The sequence below is a fragment of the Narcine bancroftii genome, chromosome 2 (assembly GCF_036971445.1).
Source record: "Narcine bancroftii isolate sNarBan1 chromosome 2, sNarBan1.hap1, whole genome shotgun sequence".
In the NCBI taxonomy this organism is placed as follows: domain Eukaryota; kingdom Metazoa; phylum Chordata; class Chondrichthyes; order Torpediniformes; family Narcinidae; genus Narcine; species Narcine bancroftii.
Genome location: NC_091470.1, coordinates 57,126,345 through 57,150,654, shown reverse-complemented (window position 1 = coordinate 57,150,654; position 24,310 = coordinate 57,126,345). Strand labels below are relative to the sequence as shown.

General features: G+C 43.5%; 1 protein-coding gene and 1 long non-coding RNA gene across 12 annotated transcripts in view; one reads left to right on the top strand and one right to left on the bottom strand.

The window, feature by feature from the left end:
* The window catches only part of LOC138753571 (neuronal PAS domain-containing protein 3), a 1,142,342-nt gene that overhangs the window by 385,024 nt on the left and 733,008 nt on the right, over positions 1-24,310 (bottom strand). The gene's annotated exons all lie outside the window — the stretch shown is intronic.
* LOC138753575 (uncharacterized) overlaps positions 8,799-24,310 on the top strand; it is a 44,767-nt gene continuing 29,255 nt past the window's right edge. For 2 of the 3 annotated variants that reach the window (XR_011351266.1, XR_011351265.1), the window contains exons 1-3: positions 8,799-8,844; positions 13,829-13,928; positions 24,028-24,126. This is a non-coding gene — a long non-coding RNA (uncharacterized lncRNA). The remainder of the gene's footprint in view (positions 8,845-13,828; positions 13,929-24,027; positions 24,127-24,310) is intronic. The other variant, XR_011351267.1, reaches the window with a different exon arrangement.

The window sequence follows — 24,310 nt, the reverse complement described above, 5'->3', positions numbered from 1 at the left end:
AACCATTCACCATAAATAACTGATATAAATCCAGCCTGTAAATTATTTTTTGGTCCACTGCTCAATTCTCTTTCACAAGATCACAAGACAAAGGAACAGAAGGCGGCACTAGGCCCATCGAGTCTGTTCCGTAAGACTACACTAAGCTACTCTACACTAGTTACAATTACCTTTTCCCCATATCCCTGATACCCTCACTAATAAGATACTTGTCTATTTCTTGTTTAAATACTCCCAGTGATCTGGCTTCCACTGCTGTATGTGGCAGTGAGCTCCACAAATCCACGACCCTCTGACTAAATAAGTTCTTCCTAATCTCTGTTTTAAATAGATAACTTCTAATTATCAGACTATGACCCCTTGTCCTCGATTCACTCACCAAGGGAAATATCTTACCCGCATCCACCCTATCTAAACCTTTTAAAATATGAAATGTCTCTGAGATCTCCTCTCATTCTCCCATATTTCAATGAATGCAACCCAAGAGCTGCCAAACGCTCCTCATATGTTAGCCCTTGCATTCCAGGAATCATTCTTGTAAATTTCCTCTGCACCTTTTCCAACAATATCACATCCTTTCTAAGATAGGGGTCCCAAAACTGCACACAGTACTCCAAATGAGGTCTCACCAGTGTCACATAGAGCCTCATCAACACCTCTTTACTCTTATACACTATTTCTCTTGAAATGAATGCCAACATACCATTCGCTTTCTTCACTACCAACTTCAACTGGTCATTAACTTTTAGGTTTCCCTGCACGAGGACACCCAGGTCCCTTTGCACATCCAAGGTCTGAATTTTCACCCCATCCAAATAGAATTCTGCCCATTTCCACTGCCAAAATGTACAACTGTACATTTCTTTATGTTAAATCTCATCTGCTATATTTCTGCCCAGTCTCCTAATCTGTCTGTATCCTTCTGCAACTTTAAGGTGTCTACTATACTTCCCACTCTGCCACCTATCTTAGTGCCATCTGCAAATTTGGCCACAAAACCATTCATACCACTATCCAAATCATTAATATAAATTGTAAACAGCAGCGGCCCCGAGACCAACCCCTGGGGAACACCACTAGTAACAGGCAGCCATCCAGAATGGGATCCCTTAATTTCAACACTTTACTTCTTGCCTAACAGCTAATTCTCTATCCAATTTAATAAATTCCCTGTAATTCCATGGGCCCTCATCTTATTTAGCAGCCTAATATGTGGCACCTTATCGAAAGCCTTTTGAAATACCAAATAGACAACACCCACAGCCTCCTCTTTGTCTATCCTACTTGAGATTACTTCAAAAAACCCTAATAGGTTGGTGTAATGGAAGATTCTAACCATTTTTTTTTAAACTTGCAGCTCTGGGTTCTGGAAGGCTGAGAACCTGCTTGTGTTTTAGAATCAGCATACACAAGCTAAATTCCACCAAGGGGCCAGAGATGCTATTATCTGACGAAAGGACATCTGTGTACCAAGAACATTTAATCTTCCTGCTCGTTTTGGTCACAGACTGTCAGAGGCTTAGCCTTGATGCAAAATAAACCATTGTATTCAAAGTGATAAGCTGAAAATTATGTTATTCGTTAGAAGCCTAGCATGCTAGCTTGCTTGCTCATCTTTTTTGCTGCGCTGGGAATAGGTGCTTAGGTAAGCAGATTTTGGGTAATATAAGCCATGGTCCCGCTGCTGAAGTTTGAGACTCTGAGAGGTGGCAACATCTCTCAGCAAGAAGAAGAAGAACTTCTGGAGTCCAGCCAACGTCCCGGTCAGGGGAGGTGGAGAAGCTACTACCGGCGCCTTGACAACCTACAAGTGTGCAGTCGTTGCCTCGCTTCGGCAGTTGGGACCAGTCCAAGCGTTGATAAGTATAGTTGGGAAGGGCTTGCATATTGTAGTGTGAAATCAGCTTTTGAATTTGTAATAAACATTTGTATAAACTGAACTGCTCTTGGTGTGTGTGTCTATTTTCTTTCGGTAGCTCAAACACTGTGACCAATCTAAAATGAACAAAATTAGAGGTATAAGTTTACCCAAGACAATTGGCGCAGCGAACAGGGTTGGTCTCAAGATGTTTTGCCGAAAGAAAGAGGTGAGCCCTGAGCAGTTCTTGATTCCAGGATGGACTTCCAAAGACGATGGGTTTGGCATGTTGGCCAATACCCTGTCTTTGTTGGGACCACCCATTAGTTGGGATGAGAAATTAGATTCATCAAGTGCACCTCTGGGAGAGCGGGTTGCCACTCTCCTTCGTGAAGGAAAATTTCCTGATAAAAAGGGAACGCTGACGTATGGTTTTTGGTTGCTGGCCACAGCCTTATACCACTCCGTTCAGCGTGAAGCAGAATCAGTTCAAAGAGAAGTAGAATCTCAGCGCAAGAGAAAGCAATTAGAGGAGGAGCTAGAAGCCATGTGACAACGCTGTTCCATGATGAGCGAAATTGTTCGCACCAGTCAGGACAGAGCCAAAGAATTGGAAGATAAGCATGTCCAAACGATCTGCCGTAATATTAAACTCCGGCAGCAGCTCTATGCAGATAAGGAAAGGCAAGGAGTAGAACCCGATCCATATCGTATTCGTGCCATGATAATGAATGGTGACGATCCTGATGTAATTGAGGATTGGGATTGGAATATCTGGAATGACAATGGTAATGATGCAGATACTCCTCAGCATGTGTCTAATATACTACCCTCTCCACCACCTGCTGTTCACGCCCACCCCTTAAGGCAGCAGACTTCCCAAACAGACGGAAGGGGGGATGATGTAAGGGTAGAGATTGAAGGGATAGATACCCCGGTCTCCCAAGTGGACCCAGGGGAAAATACCCAAATCCCTGCTTATGCTCTATGGCCTACTCCCTCTACGGGATGGCCTCGGAATCCTCCCCTAGACTGGGTGGAGGACCCTGTGGGCCAAAGTGGGAACAGGGGTCGGAAACAGTCAATGATACGTGACTTCTCTGTAAAAGAGCTGGCTGCCATTGGAGATCGATTTAGGCAAAAGGCAGGAGAAACTCTGGCAGCTTGGCTCCTGTGTGTCTGGGAACAAGGAGGGGGTAATGTATTTTTAACCCCTGAGGAATTGTTGGGATTAGGAACATTGAGTACTGATATCAGGGTCACTGCTGAGCTGCGGGGTAGAGGGAGAAAGATGGATTACTTACTTACTACTCTAGGGGATGCCCTGCTACAAGTATACCCATCACCAGTAGATTGGGATTTACATTTACAGAACAATTGGAGAACCCCAGAGGAGGGTATAGCAGTAATTCGTCAACAGACCCTGGCCTCTGCCTTGTATGCAGGGCGTTTGAGGCTGTGGGTACACAGGGGGTGGGTGCCCTGATGAAGAGATATTCATGGCCAGAATACATACCAGATTGGTTCGTTCCGCCCAACCCACTACACGGGGGCTGGTTCTGTCCATAACTAGTCCACTAATTGGGCACCCTGTGTCTGAGGTGGTGCACGCCTTATCTGGGCTTAGTGAATTGGAGTTTGGAGGTAAAATCCACTTACGTACAGCCCAGGTTACATCAGACAAGCATGATGAAAATAGAGGGGCTGCTGTTAATAACGGACCGACAAAAAAGGACCTTTTTCTAACCTTGTTAAAGTTAGGCGTACCTAAAAGTGATATTGATGGGAAACCTACTGCAGTCCTTTATGCCCTTTATAAGAGAAAAGCAGGGGAACATCATCCCCAGCTGCAAAGTCCTCCTGGCCCAGCTGTGCCCTCTGCTCCCCCTGCTGCTTCTATCGAGCAGGCTTCTCCTGCTCCAGTTACCAGTGATGAGATACAACAAATGGTTAACAAGGCTCTAATGGATAATAGTGGCACGTGGGCCTGGAAGCCCCCGAACCCTACTAAAGCATGAAGGTGTGGGCAGGGCTCCCGTGTCTACTCCATTGAGATACTGCAGACACACGGGGACCCACGGCCCTACATACCGTTAACAATCCATTGGGGTGGGGGTAATGACTGCCAATATTTGGCCTTGGTTGATACCGATGCGGAGCACTCAGTGATTCCGGGTAACCCCGACCTTTGGACTGGACCGACCTTTCGAATAGAGGGGTTGGGAGGAGCGGTCACCCTGGCAAAGGAAATAAAATTCCTGCCATAGTGGGTGATAGCTCTTCCCTTATCTGGTTACGTGCCCTGGTGGCTGCTACTGACGAGTGTATCCTGGGTATTAATATGTTGGCTGGTACAGCCCTTAATACTAGCCAAGGGGGATTTGCATTTGGAATTCGGACTATTACAAAAAAACTAGTAGTGGGTCAGGCTAAGTGGGATCCTGTGATGGTGCCACCCCCCATGAAACCAGTGTGCATTCCACAATATCGCTTCCCTGGAGGGCAAGAAGAGATTAGTCCCACCATTGATGCTTTGCAAGAAGAAGGGGTAGTGAGCCCCGCAACGTCACCCTTTAATAGCCCTGTTTGGCTGGAGAATGACAGTTGACTATCGTTTTTTCAACAAACATGCCCCACCACTGGCTTCGGCAGTTCCAGACATTGTTACCCTTATTGAAAACATTGCTACTGGGAACTCAGAAACATGTTATGCTGTCATTGATCTCACTAACCCCTTCTTCAGTATTTTTATAGCTGAGGACTCACAGGATCAGTTCGCCTTTACCTGGAAGGGGTGCCAGTATACCTTCACTCGCCTCCCTCAGGGTTATGTACAATCTCCCACTATTTGCCTCAGCCTAATTGCCCGTGATCTGGAGACGGTGCCAGTATCGCCTTCCCTCTCAATTCACCATTATATTGATGATGTGATGATCCAAGGGGCCACAGAAGAGATGGTACAGGAAGGTTTGGAGAGTGTCCAAGATACCCTGATGCAAAGAGGGTGGGCCATTAACCCCGCCAAGGTACAGGGCCCGTCCCAGACAGTTATTTTCCTTGGAATTCAGTGGCATGCTGGAGAACAAGTGGTTCCTGATAAAGTTTGCAATAAAGTCGCAGACTTGGCCACTTCTACTAACAAACAAGAGACCCAGCATTTCCTGGGGTTATTGGGATATTGGCGACGCCATATTCCACACTTGACATTGCTTTTACATCCTCTGTATAAGGTTACCCAAAAGAAAACGGACTTTGTATGTGGTGACGATCAGGAAAGGGCGTTCCAGTCTGCCAAGCAGGCTATTCTTCAGGCCCTGCCCATTGCTCCCCGCATCCCAGATACCCCCCTACGAACTACAGGTCTCCGTTACTGATGATGTGGCCTGCTGCAGCCTCTGGCAGAAACAAGAGGGTCGCCGAGTCCCGCTGGGATTCTGGTCACGTACTATGCCTGAGGCTGGCACTCGTTATTCTGCTTTTGAACAACAGTTACTAGCCTGTTACTGGGCCCTGCTGGAGACTGAAAAAATGACAGGTGATGCAGATGTTCAATTGAGACCTGCACTTCCAATAATGAATTGGGTTCTGGCTAATGATGCTAATCTAAAGATCGGGGGGGCGCAGCAGTCTTCTATTGTTAAATGGAAGTGGTATATTCAGAGTCGTGCAACCAGAGGGCCTGAAGGGGTGGGGCGCATACACGAACAGGTGGCTGATCTTCCGTCTCGTCATGAGGACATTGAACCTGCCTTGCCCCCTCCTTTACCCCCTTCACCAGTTCAGTGGGGTAAACCATATGATTTGCTCACTCCAGCAGAACAAGAGGATGCCTGGTTTACTGATGGTAGCAGCTGGTGGGTGCAAGGAAAGCAAAAGTGGAAGGCAGTGGCTTACCATCCCAAGTCAGGAACTCACTTATCAGAGGAGGGGGATGGTGGCTCCAGTTAGTATGCTGAGTTGAAGGCAGTCACTTTACCACTAGATCCCCATGATCACCCTCTTCGCCTGTTTACTGATTCCTGGGCTGTGGCTAATGGACTTGTAGTATGGATGCCTGATTGGCAAAAGAATGACTGGATGATACACGACCGCCCAGTGTGGGGCAAAGAGCTGTGGCAGCTGTTGTGGGACCGTGAGATAACTGTGTATCACGTTGATGCCCATACTAATATGGCGACTAACATGGCACAACATAATGCAGTAGCAGATCAGCTTGCCACCATCAGCCGTGCTGATACCGTCCCGCTGGCTCGATGGGCACATGAACAGAGTGGTTATTTGGGGGAGAAGGGATCAGCTATGTGGGCCCGAACACATGCTTTAACCGTCCATCAGGATGATGTCCGCATGGTCGTGCGTACATGCCCAGAATGTCCTCCTGGCCGAATAAAATGGGATGCTCACCCATCTGCGGTTTGGTAAATTGATTACTTAGGCCCTATGCCAGACTGTATGGGTAAATGTTACGTCCTAGTAATGGTTGACACCTTTTCGGGCCTGATTTTTGCTTTTCCCACCAAGACGGCTGACCAAGCTAGCACTATCCAAGGACTAAATCATTTAATTTCTCATTATGATGTACCAGAGGAGATTCAGTCTCCAGGCTGCTTGGTTAGTTGAACGAATGAATGGCTTACTGAAGGAACAAATTCGTTTGTTAACACCACTAGGGGTGGTGTCGTGCTGCAGCAGGCAGTCGACAATTTAAATCATCGCCCTTTAAAAGGAGGTACACCTTTCCACTGACTTCTTCACGCCTCTGAACTACAGCCTATTCCAGAGGAAAAACAGTCATTGCCCCCCACTCCTGAACTAGAGAATGCCGGATAAAAGGTATGGGTGGCACCACCAGGTAGTGGCCCTCCTATAAAAGGAAAAATAGTGACACCTGCCCAGGGTAACACTCGATGGGTAGCTATTGAGGGACAGGATGATTTAGTCTGTTTAAACACTGAACGCTTACGGTATTGTGAGTGACGTGTGTCAGGCTTCTTTGTTCCAGGTTCTCCGTTTTACGCTCATGGTGATCTGGCTTAACAGCTGCTTTGGTGCCAACAATTGGATTTGTAATAACTAGGACGTTCCGAGGTCTGGTGCATTACATCAAGGAAGTCCTCATGCACCTTGGATATGTTATTGTTCAGCATGTTTCAAAATCTGTTCGTGAGCTCTAGTGTCTGGGTATTGTGGCCAACAAGGATAATGTGAGCCTTGGTTGGAATCCTTTTTCATGGTTAGCTGGTACATTTGGGGGGTTGGGCCACAATATTCTCCATTGGTTGCTCGCATTATTGCTTGTTTTTGTGATTATTGTAGTTTTAATTTCTCTTTTACGCTCTTTTTGTCCTCTTATGCTTGTCAAGTCTCATGTCTGACAGCCTGTGACCAAGGGGTGGAATGTAATGGAAGATTCTAACCTCTTTTTTTAAACTTGCAGCTCTGGGTTCTGGAAGGCCGAAAACCTTTAGAATCAGCAGACACAAGCTAAATTCCACCAAGGGGCCAGAGATGCTGTTATCTGATGAAAGGACATCTGTGTACCAAGAACATTTAATCTTCCTGCTTGTTTTGATCACAGACTGTCAGAAGCCTAGCCTTGATGCATAATAAACCATTGTATTCAAAGTGATAAGCTGAAAATTATGTTACCAGTTAGAAACCTAGTATGCTAGCTTGCTTGCTTATCTTTCTTGCTGCGCTGGGAATAGGTGCTTGGGTAAGCAGTTTTTGGGTAATATAAGCCATGGTCCCGCTGCTGAAGTTTGAGACTCTCCGAGAGGTGGCAACATCTCTCAGCAAGAAGAAGAAGAACTTCTGGAGTCCAGCCAACATCCCGGTCAGGGGAGGTGGAGAAGCTGCTACCGGCGCCCTGACAACCTACTACAAGAGTGCAGTCGTTGCCTCGCTTCGGCAGTTGGGACCAGTCCAAGCGTTGATAAGTATAGTTGGGAAGGGCTTGCATATTGTAGTGTGAAATCAGCTTTTGAATTTGTAATAAACATTTGTATAAACTGAACTGCTCTCAGTGTGTGTGTGTCTATTTTCTTTCGGTAGCTCAAACACTGTGACCAATCTAAAACGAACAAAATGAGAGGTATAAGTTTACCCAAGACAGTTCGTCAGGCAGGATCTACCCTTTAAAAATCCATGTTGACTTGGACCTATCCTGTCATGCATCTCTAGGTATTTCATCACCTCATCCTTGATGATTGACTGTAATATCTTCCCAACCACTGACATCAGACTAATAGGCCTTTTGTTTACTGTTGTTATTGTCTCTACCAAACTCTTACTATTGAAATGTTTCAATATTCTTTCCTCTTTATCTTTACTTTATACCTTTAGTTATTTTTACATCATTAGCATTGTTCTCAGTACAGTAGAACCCCCCCCCCCCCCTCCCCATTATCTGGCACCTACAGGAATAGCGGATTTCTGATATCTGATTTTTCCAGTTGACTGAGACTCACTCTTCAATGCCTAATACCCCTGTATTAAAAGACAGAAGACAGTGGAAAATGGAAAGTAATTTTTAAAAATCAGTATCATAGTGTTAATTATATAAAATTCACTTTATTCGGGTAATTCCTGCAACTTACAAAACTTAAATTTGAACCCCTGCTGCTGGCACTGTAACAGTAGGCCTTATCAAATTGCCAAGTAAAATGGGGTTAACTGGGCAATTTACTCGGTTGATGACCCAGGTACATGGCTATTTGAAAAGGTTTAATCAGGTCAGCCCGGTCAAAACCAAACCGAGTCCTAGACCTACCTCAGAGGTGGTCAGGGAACCCAGTAAAACTTAACCGGGCGTCCTGCTCCAGGGAATTGAAAGGGGAAATGGCCAACCCAGTTAATCTGGTGATGTCAGCACTTGTTTGCATGCATCACAAAGAAGCACCTGGCTGAAGTACTGCTGCTGCTAATTGGGGGGGGGGGGGTCGTGGGGAGGGGGAAGAAAGAAAGTGGTTGCTGCCACGATCAAGGTGGGGGGCTGAGTTGAGCCGCTGCTGTGAAAGGGTAGGGGGGGGGAGGGGTTGCTGCTGTGATTGAAGGGAGGAACCATAATGTGCCACTGTCACAAATGCTGCTTCAGCTGGTGGCAATGGCTCAATGCAAGTCCGTGGGAGCAATGGGTGTCTTCCTTACCCATAATCCCCTTTGCCGCTGGAACCATTTTGGCACTGGCAGAGCGGTTCCAGCAGCGTTAGGGATTATGGATAAGGAAGACGGCCATTGCTCCTGCATTGAGCTGTCGTGCCGTGAACCAGAGTGACACATCGTAGAAGCAGCCAGTCCCCTCATTTGTGGCAGCAGCATGTCGCTGGAAGTGGGGGGATGTGCTTATGAGAACTTTAAAACAGAAAGAGAACTGTCTGCTTGATGCGTAACTCACCACATTATTGCAAGGGAGGGATCCCCTTTGTATCACCGGGTTGGCGATTTATCAGGTAGGGATTTGATTTGAAAGGCTGTGATTTGAAAGGTGCATGACCCAGTAATTGCACCCAGGTCCAAGGAGGGCTACCCAGGTGCTGCAATTTGAAACCATCTATTGCTGTACTAGCCGCTATGCTAATTGTGCCACCATTGTAATTAACTCCGCCAATGTTTAAACTTGCTTTTTTTTTTAAACCTACCTTATATAATTGACATATAGGACAATCCATAAACTCAAAAATGTCACCTCAAAAACAAATTGTCTTATACACCACTTCTAAAATCTAAACCTTGACATGAGGTTTCAACATCGCTGTCATCTTCCCCCTCCCCCTCCATATCCTATCCCCATCCTGCCGGCTCTGATGCAAGTGTCTTGGTCAGGTGCTAGGCACATTCTACAGCTCACTTCTATGCAATTATCTCAATTGGACCCTCGGAGCACCTTCCTTGTGCTGACAACCCATCTCACCTCCAAGTGGCGACAGCAAAAACAATGTGTGCTGAATGAGGGGCATTGCTAGTTCAGTGGGGCATACCTGCACGTGACCAATGAAGTCTAAGCGCTCCCCCAAGGGGTCCATCTGCCAAGTCGTATTCATTCTATCTATCTATTTATTTATTTATTTCCTGCAAAAAAAATTGCCAGTTGTTTTGAGTTTCTGGTTGATTGAATTCCAGATGATGGGGACTCTACTGTATTTACCACATCCAACTTTTGTGTCCATTTGCAGATTTTCTCTTTTTGCTCTTTTTCTCTTTAGAGTTGCTTGGGATATATAACAAGCAGAAATTGCCAATAGGTTTCCTGCTCAATTTTAAAGGATAAAACAAGAATATACATAAAAAATACTGTGAACTTCAGGAAGGTGTATTAGCCCATTGATTGTATTTGTTAAGATAGTGCTAAAGGAAGGTAGCCTGATCAAAATGCCAAAGAGTAGATTCACAAAAGGTGGACTTCACATTGTCAGATTCAAATTAAAAGATGCTGAATTGATTCTCTGTCAAAACTATTCAATAACAAAACATATCAACTAAGATATTCTATTTATTTTTCGTGAATCCATGGATATAGGCAGAAATACAGAGGGGAGCCTGGATCAACCAAGCCATTGGCCTTTCCTAACTGCATACTGGAAGTGGGAACATAATTTCTTATATCGTTCCCCTCAATTGTAACATTTCAGGAAAAAAAATGCATTTGTCATCTGATGATGGCTATAGGCCTATAAATGGGTCACAGAGCTAGATTTATTTGTGCATTTTGCAGCTATTTGAGGATTCAAAATATGGTCTAAGAGGTGCACACATACTTCAAGTTAAATTTACAGAAGTCAAACATGAAGCACCCATTATTCCCATTTGATGAAGGCATTATGATATTTATATTTGTAAATAAAGGGGTCGATGACACAGGACACTGATTCAAATTTGGTGAACTCCAAGGCACTTAAGCATGATTGCCTCTGGGGAAAAAAAATAGCATCTCTAAGAATCATATCAAGTAATAAAATGACATTAGAACCATAGAACACTACAGAATCGAAACAGTCCCTACACCCCACCTAGTCCACGCTGAACTATTTATTCTGCCTAGTCCCATTGACCTGCAGCTGGTCCATACTCTTCCTATCCGTGTACCTATTCCATCTTCTATAAAATATCAAAATAAAATCTGAATCTCCCATCTCCTCTGAGTTGCCCTTAATGTACCCCTTAAGCATTTCACTTTTCTCCCTTAAATCCCATGTCTCCTAGTTCTTGTTTCACTCAACCTCAGTGGATAAAGCCTGCTTGTATTAACAATATCTATATCCCTCAATTTTGTATGTCTCCCTCAAATCTTCACGTATTCTCCAAAGATCCAGGGAATAAAATCCTAATCTATTCAACTTTTCATTACAACTCAGCTCTTCAAGTCCCAGTAACATCATTATAAATTTTCTCTTCTCTCCTTCAATCTTATTGACATCTTTCCTGTAGATAAGTTCCCAAAACTGCACACACTATTCCAAATTTGGCTTCAGCAATGTCTTATACAATTTTGACACAACTTTCCAACTCCTTTACCCAGTACATAGATTTATAAAGGTCAATGAGCCAAAGATTTTCTTTAATACCCTATCGACTTGTGACACCACTTTCAAGAAAATATATATCTGTGTGGCCATATTCTTTTGTTCTGTGTACTCTTTAGTTCCCTATTCTAAATCTGAGGTCTCCAACTTTGCTCCTAGACATAATCTCCAGGAAGACAATGTTCTCTGATCCCATCACTAATTAACCTAAATAGAACTTTAAACAGCCCACTGAAGTAATCTTAAATCCTGAGATTTTTATACCTGATGGCTTATAGACTCTAAAATTCAACCATTCCTTCTCCATAGCCTACAGAGGAAATGGAACAGATAGGGTTGGTCTGCTGGGAGATGGCATAGATATATGGCTGAATGATCTCCTCTTGTGTCATTGTAATTAAGCTCAAAAGAGCATGGAACCACTGACACATCGATTCATCTTAAAATTTATATGTGCATAATCCTTGATGCAGCTTTTCCTTGGGTACCAAATTTCATACACTGGCCCAGTTATGGTCATCATCAAAGTCTGCCTCATCTACAACTCAACTGGAATTTTGACTTTCACCTAATCATGTAACAATGCAGGTATAGATTTCAAGATATTGATGTGCATGGACCTGTAGATTATGTACATGCTGTAGAAAATCTTTCCCCAATGGACCCTAATGAAACTGATAGCCAACATATAGAATTTACAAGCACTGAAAATTTTTTAGGTGACTGAAGTCTAATACTTATGAAAAAAAATAGAAGCAATATGTTATATAATTTGGTAATTTGATAATTACAGTATTTTTAGTCACTGCACCAGAAAAGGATAATTATTAAGAAAACAGATTTAATCTGGCATGAATGGAACAAGCATTTTCTCAACTTCATATTGTCAGGTTGGGAAATATGAAAAAAAAAATTTGGACATTTATTTTTGTTTTCTTGTCACATTTGTGTGTTTATATGTGGATTTATAAATTGGAAAGCTTTTACTGCAGAGGATCTTGGCCAAACCTTTTTAGTTTAAATGCAACATTGGCACCCTTGCTCAAATTTTACCTTCAGTCAAGGTTAAAGAATCTGTCCTGCCACTGTAGCAGATTTAACATCCAGTTAATACATTTTGATACATGATGACAAATGGCTTCCATTTTTTTCATGAAGCTTCTACATACTTCAACCTGTTCAAAATCTGAAGCTAATACATGATGCAGGAAATTATTTATAAAATTCAGCTCTAAATCCAAAATATTCCACTTCTGGTCTCAGTGACAGGTAGTTTCACTAATACTTTGGACATTTCCCAAATGGACAATGCAGCCATAAATCTTTTTCAGACTTTATTTCCTTGCTTCTCTAACAAAAATGAAATGTATTTCAGATTACACGAAGCTAGCTGGCAGTATTAGCTAAGCCATTCTTAATTAATTCTTCTAAACTCTAGGGAGTAGCTAAGTTTCATCACAAGACTAGAAGGCATTTTCTCAATCAAAAACAGAAAATCATCTAGGCAAACAGATTTTAAAAGCCTGAAGTCATGTTTTTTGGGGTGTTTCAGCTCTTGATATAAACATATCCAATATTAAGCTCATCTTATCTAATCATGTAAACATACAGCACAAAAACAGGCCTTTCAGCCTCACCTCATCCATTCTTGGAATAAAACTAAGCTGTTAGAAAGGTGGGATTTCAGTCAGATTTTAATGGTAGGAGATTTTAAAAACATAATTTATCTCAACCGGTTTCTTTGTGTTTGATTTGTTCTCGAAGTTGCTAAATTTATAAAACACAAAAATCTGTAGACACCGTTGTTGAAGTAAAAAAAACAATGCTGGAGAAACTCAGCTGGTCAAACAGTGCCCTTTCTATAGCAGAGGTAAAAAATACATAACCGACATTTATATAAAGGATACTGTTTGACCAGATGTGTTTCTCCTTCATTGTGTTTTCAACTTGCTCAAGTTTATTTGTCTATATGCTGTAAATTGTACAATTCTTAAATCTGATCGATCAAGGAATATTCTGTAGTTGTTTTCTTTGTTTATTTAAATGCCAAATACCAATTTCCTTCCTGCGACATTAACAGCTAGCATTTCATCACCTAGGGTGCAAATCTTATTATGAATAATGTCAAAAAAGCAAATTCAAACGGAGTGATTGCTGTTTGTTGTTTACCTTGTTATAAAATTATGGTCCCATGTCATTGAATATTAATCAGTATTAAGATTTAATGCATCACCCTATGAAATAGTTTTATATGAGCATGGATGCTCTGCTTGGGCTTTCCAGATATCTTTTACAACACAGGACAACAAAAATTTTGCTTCTTGAATACTTCTGTTTTTTTTATTTTGGGCAACTGATTATAAAAATCACCTTAAAATTTTCCAAGCATGTACCTCTTTTATATAACCTATGCTTCAAATATATATGCTTTATGTTTACAAACTGTTAGGTCTGCTTTGTTCATGAATGAGTGAGACAAACACCAGGCTGAGTCGAAATCAGGGTTCTTTGTTCTTTATTACCGGATTGTAACACTTGCGACCAACCAGGTTAGTCGGAGAATGCATTCTGCCGTTATCAGCAAAATGGTGATTTTTTATACCCTTGGATACATGCTTAGAACATCATCATATCATTACTTGTCCAATGACTAAAACTGTTGCTATCCTTTCCCTGCTAGCTTCCTGCCTCTCAATCCATCAATGTCTCTCTTATCTTGTAAGTACAAGGATGCATTTACATCTTGTTACAGCCCTGTACATTCCCATCTCATGATGTTTTACCTAACAGGAGTACAAGGACACCTCCCCTTCTTGTTACTGCCCTGTACAGGGTAACTCCCTACACATTCCCATCTCATGATGTTTTACCTTACAAAACCCGTAAAGAATGTAACTGAAAGTTCATTTTCTACATTTGCACTTGACTGCTTTCCTGCTGACCTTGGTGCAATCAGTGACGAACATGGAAAGGTTTCACCAGAACATTGTGACCATGGAAAAGCAGTATCAGAGCAACAGGAATCCATCAGTGCTGGCTGATTATTGTTGGACACTGATGTGAGAGGAATCAGATGCTGAGTACAAATGAAAATCAGTGGCACCACACTTTTAGGTCAATTGAACTAATGCAATGTTTCAGCATCATTATGCAATTAAACATGCTAAATTTAATAAAAGTAATTTAATGTTTCTCCAAGTTCCTCCATGATACAGCAAATCTGAAATTCTCTGTGTTCAGCTTGAAATTGTCCATCATAATCCTTTTTGTTTTAATTAGGAAGCAAATCTTTTGGAAAAAAAGTTGTCCAGGTAATTGAAAGCATGACAAATACGAAAGTGTACAAATTTTTTTTTTTAATGAGAACTTGATTGGAGGCAATTCATATCACATCTGGAGTACTTCCATGTTGAATTCCCTATTTAAGGAAGGATATCGATCTGCTGAGAGCAATTCAGAAAACCAGACACATAACAGGATTGGACAGATCATCTTATGGAAAGTTGAACAGGCGAGGATCTGCCAAAATTTATAGAATGAAAGGCAACATAACCAAAACATGTCCAATATGCATTGGTCTTGACAGGGTGAAAATGGAGAGGATTTTTCCTCTTGAAGGAGTTTATAACCAGGGGTCACTATTAAAAAGTAAAAGGGTTGTTCATTAACAACAGTATAAAATACTGACTAAATGTTACAATCCCAGTCTTTGGAATTCTCTACATTAAAGGCAGAACATTTAAATATTTTGAAGGCAGATGTTGGTAGATACCTAATGTACAAGGGGGTAAAAGGTTATTGTTGAAAGGCAGGATTGTGAAGCTGAAGTAACAATCCAATTAACTATGTCAGGAGCCAAGAGATGCACATGTATTTGATTACAGTATTTCCACAGCTAACATTTCATCAACTAACTAGTAGTGGAAAATATTGATGTAAAGTTTATTTATTTAAGGACGATGGTGTGTGAAGGTTTTCCTGTCCTTTGTGCATTCTGCCTTATTTTTGTTGTCATTAGATATTCTAGTTTTGGGAGATGCCTTCAGAGTACCCAAGCACTTATTGGAGCTAACTCTGTGGATAGTACAAATTGTAATTACAGTGTACTAGTGGAGGAAGTGAATGTTTACATTGATGCAACTGGGATGCCACTGAAATAAGTTGCTTTATCTTGGATCATGTGAAGTTTCTTGCATGATATTGGACCTGCATTCATCCAGACAAGTGGACAAATTTGCATCATACTCCTGACTTCAGTGTGGTAAAATATTGGTAGTGACAGAAAGAGAGCCACTTGTTAGCAAGACATGCAGTCTTTAAAATACTCTTGTAGCACAGTAGTTATGTACAGCCTGACTACTTGTGACTGGATGTTTTTCCATACCTAGCCTGCCCATCACTATAAATATAATTTTCAAACATACGTTAGTAATACTAACTATATCATCGCAAATGGATAAGCTACTGAGCAATTCCACCATTACACAGTCAGAAACTATCCAAGGCTGAATTAAATAGAACTTCAAAGTTTAACATTCAGATTTATTAGTATTTATAAGGACTTCGAATAATATTCTCATGGATGCATGCACTTGAAACAGCTAGGTTGATGAGTACCAGATCAAGTCGACTTATCCAACCTGTTGGTTCACTTAACACCAGACGTTTGCCTTTGATTCCAAAGCACAAACTAATCTGAAATATTCTGTTACAGGTAGCATTCATTCACAGTGCACATGGTTCGTATGGTGACTATGCTGGTCATCATGCCAATTGGGACAAGGGACATGCCAGGTTAGCAATGGATCAGAAGCAGCATTTGTATTACCATACATTAGGACCAACAACATTGAATATTCCTTTGGTCATTTTGTTGGAATGGCTTCCAGTGGCCCTCCTAATAATTGCATGGAAATATATGCTGCACCCCAAACTATAAACCTGACAAAGGTTTATGAGTAGCAATCTTCTACTTTAAAATAAAATAAATAGTGCTTCTTTGCCATCCAAAAGTCACAAGGCAGTTTTAGATGTTAGTGGCTAACATGCCATTCTCCCCCACAATGACAATGATTTTCAGAAGTCAATTTTTATTCTCACAAAATCACATTCCAAAGCAGAAAATTCAAAGTTTGAAACTCAACTATTTCTTTTCTAGTAATGAATCTAGAAAAGTAGATTATGTTGTATTTTATATTGTATTGTATATATGCTTTAAAGGAGAAAAATTGTGGCAGGATTTTTTAGTGCAGGTCACATACAAACACTTCAACTCTGCTCAAGTCAGACAGGGCAGCTCCTGGGTGCCTTTGCAAAAACTTTGAAGAGTGCCCAAGAGACTTCACTAGTGGATTGTTGTTTTGACAAGCAGATGAAATAACTCGGATGATTAGGAGCCGTAGGTTGACTGAGTGCAGTTTAGAGAGAGGGAGAGAAGAGAAAGAGAATTCAATTCTACAGTCAGCACTAGGCAGCTAGGATTGGAACAGGACAGAAGACAGGTTGTGAGTGCTTAGTTCAGCCTGCTCAAAGCCCTTGAGGAGAGGACTGGCTGCCTAATGTTTCACTTGAAATAAGAGAAACACAAAGGTCTGTGGTGATCTGAAAGACTGAGGTGATAATCTGAAAAATCCTGAGGGGGCAAGTTTCTTCAGCAAGACACTGTTGTGGCTGATTAAAAGGAATCAGCTTTGTGGGTGTCCAAATCTCTCTCTGAAAACCAACAAGAACCTTCCTGAGCGGTAACCATTTACCTTTCAAGCACCAAAGCCTGAGTGAAATTCATAAATGTTAAATTCTGTGCACAGTATAAAAATTGCCTGCAACCAGTGAACTTGGAGGAGTGGAGAAACAAGCTTGGACTGTGAATTAAAGAACTTTTCTAAATTTACATACACATTCCATACACAGGTGCTTAGAATTAGAAGGGGGTTAGGTTAAGTAAGTTAATAGTGATAAGTTAGAGTTTGATCCTGTTTTCATGTCTTAAGATAATTAAAGCAACATTTGGTGAATTTCTGTTGCTGCTGGGTTTTGGGGTTCTCTGGGCTTGTAGCACATGCAATAAATGAATGTATTTTCAGTGAAAACAAAGAACAACTAGTTTTTGGCTACCTCTTAAGAAGGAGCATAGAAATTGGATTTATGGTGTTTATTAATCAGATTATGGCTGTTCGCAATTGGGGAGATCGGGCCAGCACATTGCACAGCAGCAGACGCAGACAGAGATTGCTAAAGCGACTCCCAGGACAATGAACTGTCGGGGGTAGAAGCTGGGACAGCCCTAAAATGGCATTGGTCAAGCTGCCCAGCTAACTCAGCAGAAACAGGCTGGGGAAGAAGGGCATTCATATGCATGGATATTCCCATCCATTATTGTTGTTCACTCAGTCAATCAGCAAAAAAAAGCAGGAACTTGAACAGTATAAAAGCAGCCTTTCCAGCCCTAATAAAGGAGTGAGCTTAACTTGCCACACTGTGTGTATGTTTCTTTGTAGCGGTTGGCTACAAGACACTAATTTTAAAAAAAACAACTTTATTGAACAGAGATCACATAAGTGAGCACATTTCAATGTGATCACACCAACTGCAAACCACTCTGCTTGTCTGTGTAATCCGGCACAAACTTGATTTGTTGTTATTTGTGTAAATCACATCTCTTACATATATTATCAGAAATTGGAGCTCAAAACTACAAAATACAGTGAGTGGGACAGTTAGTGTAAAAGTAGGAGAACATTAGGAGTGTGTTGAGTTTTTTGGTTGGCTGCAATTAGAAAGACTAGGCAGCTTCAGAATTGACAGAGATACTTTCTATAGTCCAAAAGGTAGTTGAGCTAAGGGAGTGCTTTGCCATTATTTTGTTGCTGAGATACATATACAGTGGATGCCTTAGAGGTGACAGTGCTGGTAGTACTGCATTGTTAGAGGGTTGTTATGGGCCTGGTAAGTTACATCAGGAAATAAGGCAAATATTTGCCAGTCCCAGAGAATCTTCAGGGACAACACTACCTAGATGTCCCTGATGAACAAATGTCCACAACAATGGCGGGGATCTCCCAGTGGCCAACCATTTCAATTCGGTGCCACAGTGCTTGGCCTCATGCACTGCCAAACCAAGGCCACCCATAAATTGGAGGAGCAACACCTAATATTAAGGTTGGGCACTGTCCAACCAGATGGCATTCAGAGAGTTATCCCCTCTCCCTATCACTTCTGAGCTTCTTTTTCTTCTGCCCTCCCACTCACACCTTCCTATGACCTCTTGCCAGTGGACCTGTGCTTCTTCCCCTGCCCCTCACCATTTTATTCAGGCGGCTGCCTGCTTTTTTACTCATTCCTTGATGAAAGGCTCAGGTCTGAAATGTTGGTTATGTACATCATCTTTGGTACATAAAAAAAGCTGCATGGATGACTTGCTGTTTCTCCAGCATATTTGTGTAAACTACAATCACAGCACCATCAGAATTTCTTGTTTAACTAAATTCCTCCACAGGATATTTTGTCCAGGCTCTCTTCATTGATGTACAAGACATTCCACCCTCTCATGCCCAGAATCCTTTCATCATAGCAATCAACTTCCTTGCCACAAGATCTTTCCAAGAAGCCCAAGCAGATTTATCAGATCTATTTTTTTTGCTACTCACAGCTGCATTAGAGAGGTCATTCAGGAAATGTATTTCCTATTATTTATTTTTCTTCTATCAGTAGGGAACAGGATTGTTGCCGATTCATGAATACAGACAGTTAATTATTACTCAGACATAAAAGGCCATCTCCAAAGAATTTTGCCCTTTATATCAAGAGGAAAGATTTTTAATACTTCAGTGTGCTGCCTGATAATGCATTGCCAGGAGATCTTCATGCTGAAAGCCATGTTTCCAGAAAGCACAAAATTCATTCAACCTGAGGATGACTGGGCTGCAAGACATTTTAGCTATTGACTTTGATCAGATGTCTGGATCCCTGGGAACAAGATTTTGTAGCAGGCCAAGTGACCGCATGGTTAGATGAGTCGAATGGGCTCCCCAGTCGTCCGACACAAAATAGCATGGGCCCCCTTCACTTCCATGGAGAACTCCACGGTTGGTGACACGCGTTGCCCGGAGGATGGTGCCACTTCCTGTTTGTGTGCCACTGGACAGGTGGTGACACTGCGACGCGTTGATGTCACTTCCTAAGACCAGTGTGCCCCTCACAGGAAATGGGTGGTCCATTTGAGCAGCGCGAGTAATTCAAAATAAAGTTCAGTTACTTGTTCACCTTGTGCTATGTGGACGTCTCTCATTTCCGTAGCACTACCGTTAGCAGACGCCATAGTGGTGGCCCGGACGGTTAGAACATCTTTGGAACCCACCTCAAACACGACAAAATGCAGAATACTACTACTACTACCACAATGGCTGTGACCAATGCTGTGGCAAATCAGCCCAGGAATTGGTTACAACTGGCCGAGTCAGAGTTCGAGATCAGAGGCATTGTCTTAGAGGATACCAAGTTCTGGCATGTCCTCAGTGCCCTGGACCTCACTACTGCAGCAAAAGTAAGCTCCTATGTGGAAAATCCTCCCATGGAGTGCAAGTACGAACAATTCTGGCGTTTCTTCCTCAATTCCCTGGAACTCAGCCGATATGAGCGTGCCGTCCGTATCCTGAATATGCAAGGCCTGGGCAATAGGAACCCCTCTGAGTTCATGCATGAAATGGTAGTCTTAGCAGAAGGAAACATAAATTATTTCTTGTTTAAGGCCCTGCTCCTCTCCAAGCAATATCTGACATGGATTTCAGTGCCCCACACCTGGTAGCCAAGGAAGCAGTCAGACTTTCCTGTACCCTGCAACAGAGCTCCATACATTCAGCTGATCAGCACCGCCGGTTCAGCCCCCCTGCCGTGCCCTATAGCAGTAGCCATGGCCCAACCGCAATGTAATGAGCCCTCAGACATACAGAGCGATTACAGTTTCTACCACCACAGGTGGGGCTGTAACGCCCAGTGGTACATCCCTTCAGGCTTGTACCCCAACACCAAGAACAGTGGTGGGAAACAGACAGGCCGGATGCTGATAGTGGCCTTGACAGTTGGCACACAAAGGCCTACTCTACCTCAAGGACAAGCGAACAAATAGGGGGTTCCTAGTCAACATAGATGCTGAGATAATCCTCATTCTGCTGACATATTTTGAACTCAAACACAATTCCAAGGGCCTTCCCTACAGGCAGCCAATGGTTCCTCCATTCCAAGGTTTGGGACCCACCTGGTCACAATCCAAGACGCAGATACAGTTTTCCATTGGAAGTATACGACTGCATCCGTGTGTCAAGCCCTATTCAGAGCAGATTTCCTTCAGGTGCATAATCTCCTGGGGTACATGAATAGATGCCGTTTGGTCAAAGCTACCACGTTCCAGTCATTCCTCCTTACTCTACAGTGACGTTTCTTTCTGCCATTAGGAATCCACGCTCTGGACCGTACCAAATATGCCCAACTAATGGCCAAATATCCGTTACTGTTGGCGCTCAACTTCCATGACGCTAAACCAGTACATGACGTGGAGCACCACAAGAGACCACCAGGCCTCCAGTGTACACACGGGCACTGCACCTCCTGCAGGACAAACTCCTCCAAGTCGAGACCGAGTTCGCTGCCAAGGAGGAGTTGAGTATCATCCTCTGTTCATACAGCCCCAGGGTGTCCCCGCTGCACATGAGAACTTTGGCAGTTGGCGCCCGTATGGTGACTATAGACGACTTAACAAGGCCACCGTCCCAGATAGGTATCCCATCTCACACATCCAAGATTTCACCACCAGCCTCCAGGGCTGCTGGATTTTTTCCAAAGTGGGCTTCATCAAAGGGTACCATCAGATTCCGGTGCATGCTAATGATGTCCTTAAAACAGCCATTATTACACCTTTCAGCCATTTCGAGTTCCTTCTGATGACTTTCTGACTAAAGGACACAGCCCAGACATTGCACTGTCTCATGGATGTGATTGGCAGGGACCTTGATTTCATCTTCGTCCACCTGGATGACATTCTCATCGCCAGCCCAACGCCAGCACATACGGGATGCACCTGACTTGTCTTTGACAGGTTGCAGGAATTTGGACTCTCAGTGAAATCAGCTAAGTGCAAGTTTGACCTGGAAGCTATCAATTTCCTTGGACACCATATCACCTGAGAGGGGGCCACAATGCTGCCAGATAAGGTGGAAGCCATCCAACATTTTCCCAGGCCGAGCACAATCAAAGGACTACAAAAATTCCTAGAGATGGTGAACTTTTATGATCTTTTCTTCTCGGGAGCAGCTACCCTCATGCAACCCCTATTCACCCTCATCAAACTCGGTGACAAGGTGCTCCAGTGGACACGCAAAACCATTGAAGCATTCCAGCCAACCAAAGCAGCACTAGCAGAGGCCACATCTTTGGTCCATCCAGACTCTCCCTTCCCCTTGGCCCATCCAGACTCTCCCTTCCCCTTGGCCCTTACAACAGTCACATCAGACCAGTGCGGTCAGCGCGGTACTGAAGCAGTGGGTCGAAGAATGGTGGCGTCCCCTGGCTTTCTTCAGCAAACATTTTCGGTCACCAGAACTCAAATACAGCGCTTTCAACCGTGAGCTGTTGGCGCTGTACCTGGCAATAAGACATTTCTGGTACATGTTAGAAGGAAGTGTTTTCATCACCTACACAGACCACAAACCACTCACCCATTCACTCAGCAAGGTCTCAGACCCATGGTCGGTGAGGCAACAATGATACCTCTCCTACATTTCGGTGTATACAACAGACATTCGCCATGTCGCAGGCAAATCCAACTTGGTGGCCAATGCATTGTCCAGGCTGGACATCACCACTACCGAAGGAGGACTCGAGTTTGCTTACCAGGTCAAAGACCAGGCAGAGGATGCGGCCGTCCAGGCCTACCGCCCGTTATCACCAGCCTGAAGGTTAGCGACTTCTGTCCTTCACTGGGGAGCCCGACTTTACTGTGCGACATGTCCACAGGTTTCCGCAGACCCATTCTACCCACAACCTGGCGACGGTGAGTGTTCGACCAAATACACAGTCTGTTACATCCTTCCATAAGGTCCATGATCTGCCTGCTGCCTGACATGTTCAAGTGGCATGACCTCCACCATGATGTAACCCCATGGGCTAAGAATTGTTTGGACTGCCAATGCACCAAAGTGCACAGACACACCAAGGCCCCGTTCCAGAGCTTTGACTTGGCGCAGCACCATTTTGACCATGAACACGTGAACGTCGTCAGCCTGCTCCTTGTGAGCTAAGGTATGCGGTATTTATTCATAGTAATTGACCATTTTACTCATTGGCCGCAAGTGATACTCCTGCCTACATGCGACACAGAGACTTGTGCCAGACCTTTCTTGTCCACTTCTGACATACGCTTCGGAGTCCCGACCCACATCACCTCGGACCGACGGGCTCAGTTCATGTCCTCACTCTGGGCCAACTAGCCAAGTTCCGCAGCAGCCTGTTACACCACACCATGGCCTACCATCCTCAGGCAAACAGCCTCGTCAAACATTTCCACTGCCACCTGAAAACAGCCTTAAAAGCTCAACTAGAAAGCACTAATTGGATTGACAAACTCCCATGGGTGCTGTTAGGAATTCATACAGCACCAAAAGACCTACCAGTGTCGTCAGCCGAGATGGTGTATGGCTCCCTGCCTACCATCCCAGGGAACATTCATTTCAACCCTCCTGACCCACAACCCTGTGCTCTAGATGTCATCCAGCAATTGAGGGAACAAACGGGTAATCAGAAACCTCCGCCACCATCCCGATATGGCTTTCCACCGTGCCACGTCTCAGCGAACCTGAAATCCACTGAATTCATTTTCGTTTGAAGATGACAGCAAGGGACATCCCTACAATGCCCCTACGAAGGCTCATTCAAGGTGTTACAGCATGATGGTGTCATTATCATCTTGCACATTGGCGGCAGCAGGATAGGTTTACCATTGACCACCTCAAGGTAGCGCATCTGGACTTAGGCCAGCCTGTCCCAGATCCCCAGCTCAGACAAAGAGGCTACCGCTCAAAGACAGTATGGTGACTTGCTTAAAGGATGACAGCAATTCTGAGGGTGGTGTCGCAGCTGGAGCGACTGTGCAGTTAGATGGGCCAAATCACTGCCCAAGTCATCTAGTGCAAGATGGTGTGGGCCCCCCTTCCCTTCTGAGGAGAACCCCATGGTTGGTGACATGGGTTGCCCAGGGGACAGCGCCACCTCTTGGTTGTGCGCTGCTGCACAGGTAGTGACGCCGCGACAAGCTGATGTCACTTCCTAAGGCCAGTGTGTTCCTCACAGGAAGTGGGTGGTCCCCTTGAGCAGTACAAGAAATTTAAATTAAGTCCAGTTACAGGTTCTTGTACTGTGTGGACGTCTCTAATTTCAGTAGTGCTGCCGTTAGCAGATGCTACAATCTATCATTAACTTTCATGGCTGGTAGCACAATAAACTCTCTAACCATTGCACAGATGCAATAGGAGCTATGCAAGTTCCAGGTTATTAGTGAAAAACATCACTTCATCACGTTATGCATTTGCTGCCTGTATGAGAATGTAATATCCTGCAATATGGCTCAAACAGATTCAGAAATTGTGTTGCAACTTACAGGATCTTTAAACACTGTCACTACTACAAGAGGAGGAGAAGCAAGGAAGCCAGAGATTGAAGTTCATGAAGCAGAGCAGAAGGGGAAAGGACCAGTGAAAGGTAATGATTTCCAGATGATGTCCCTTCTCACCATTCATTGTCAATGGTCTCAGCTAGTGAAGGAGGTAACCAAGAATGACAGAGTCATTTACTTTTGGGAGACACTTTTCAAAAGTGGCTGCACAATTGTGGTCCCTAATCCTGATCCTGTAATTCATGATCCTGGACACTAAGGAATGTTGAT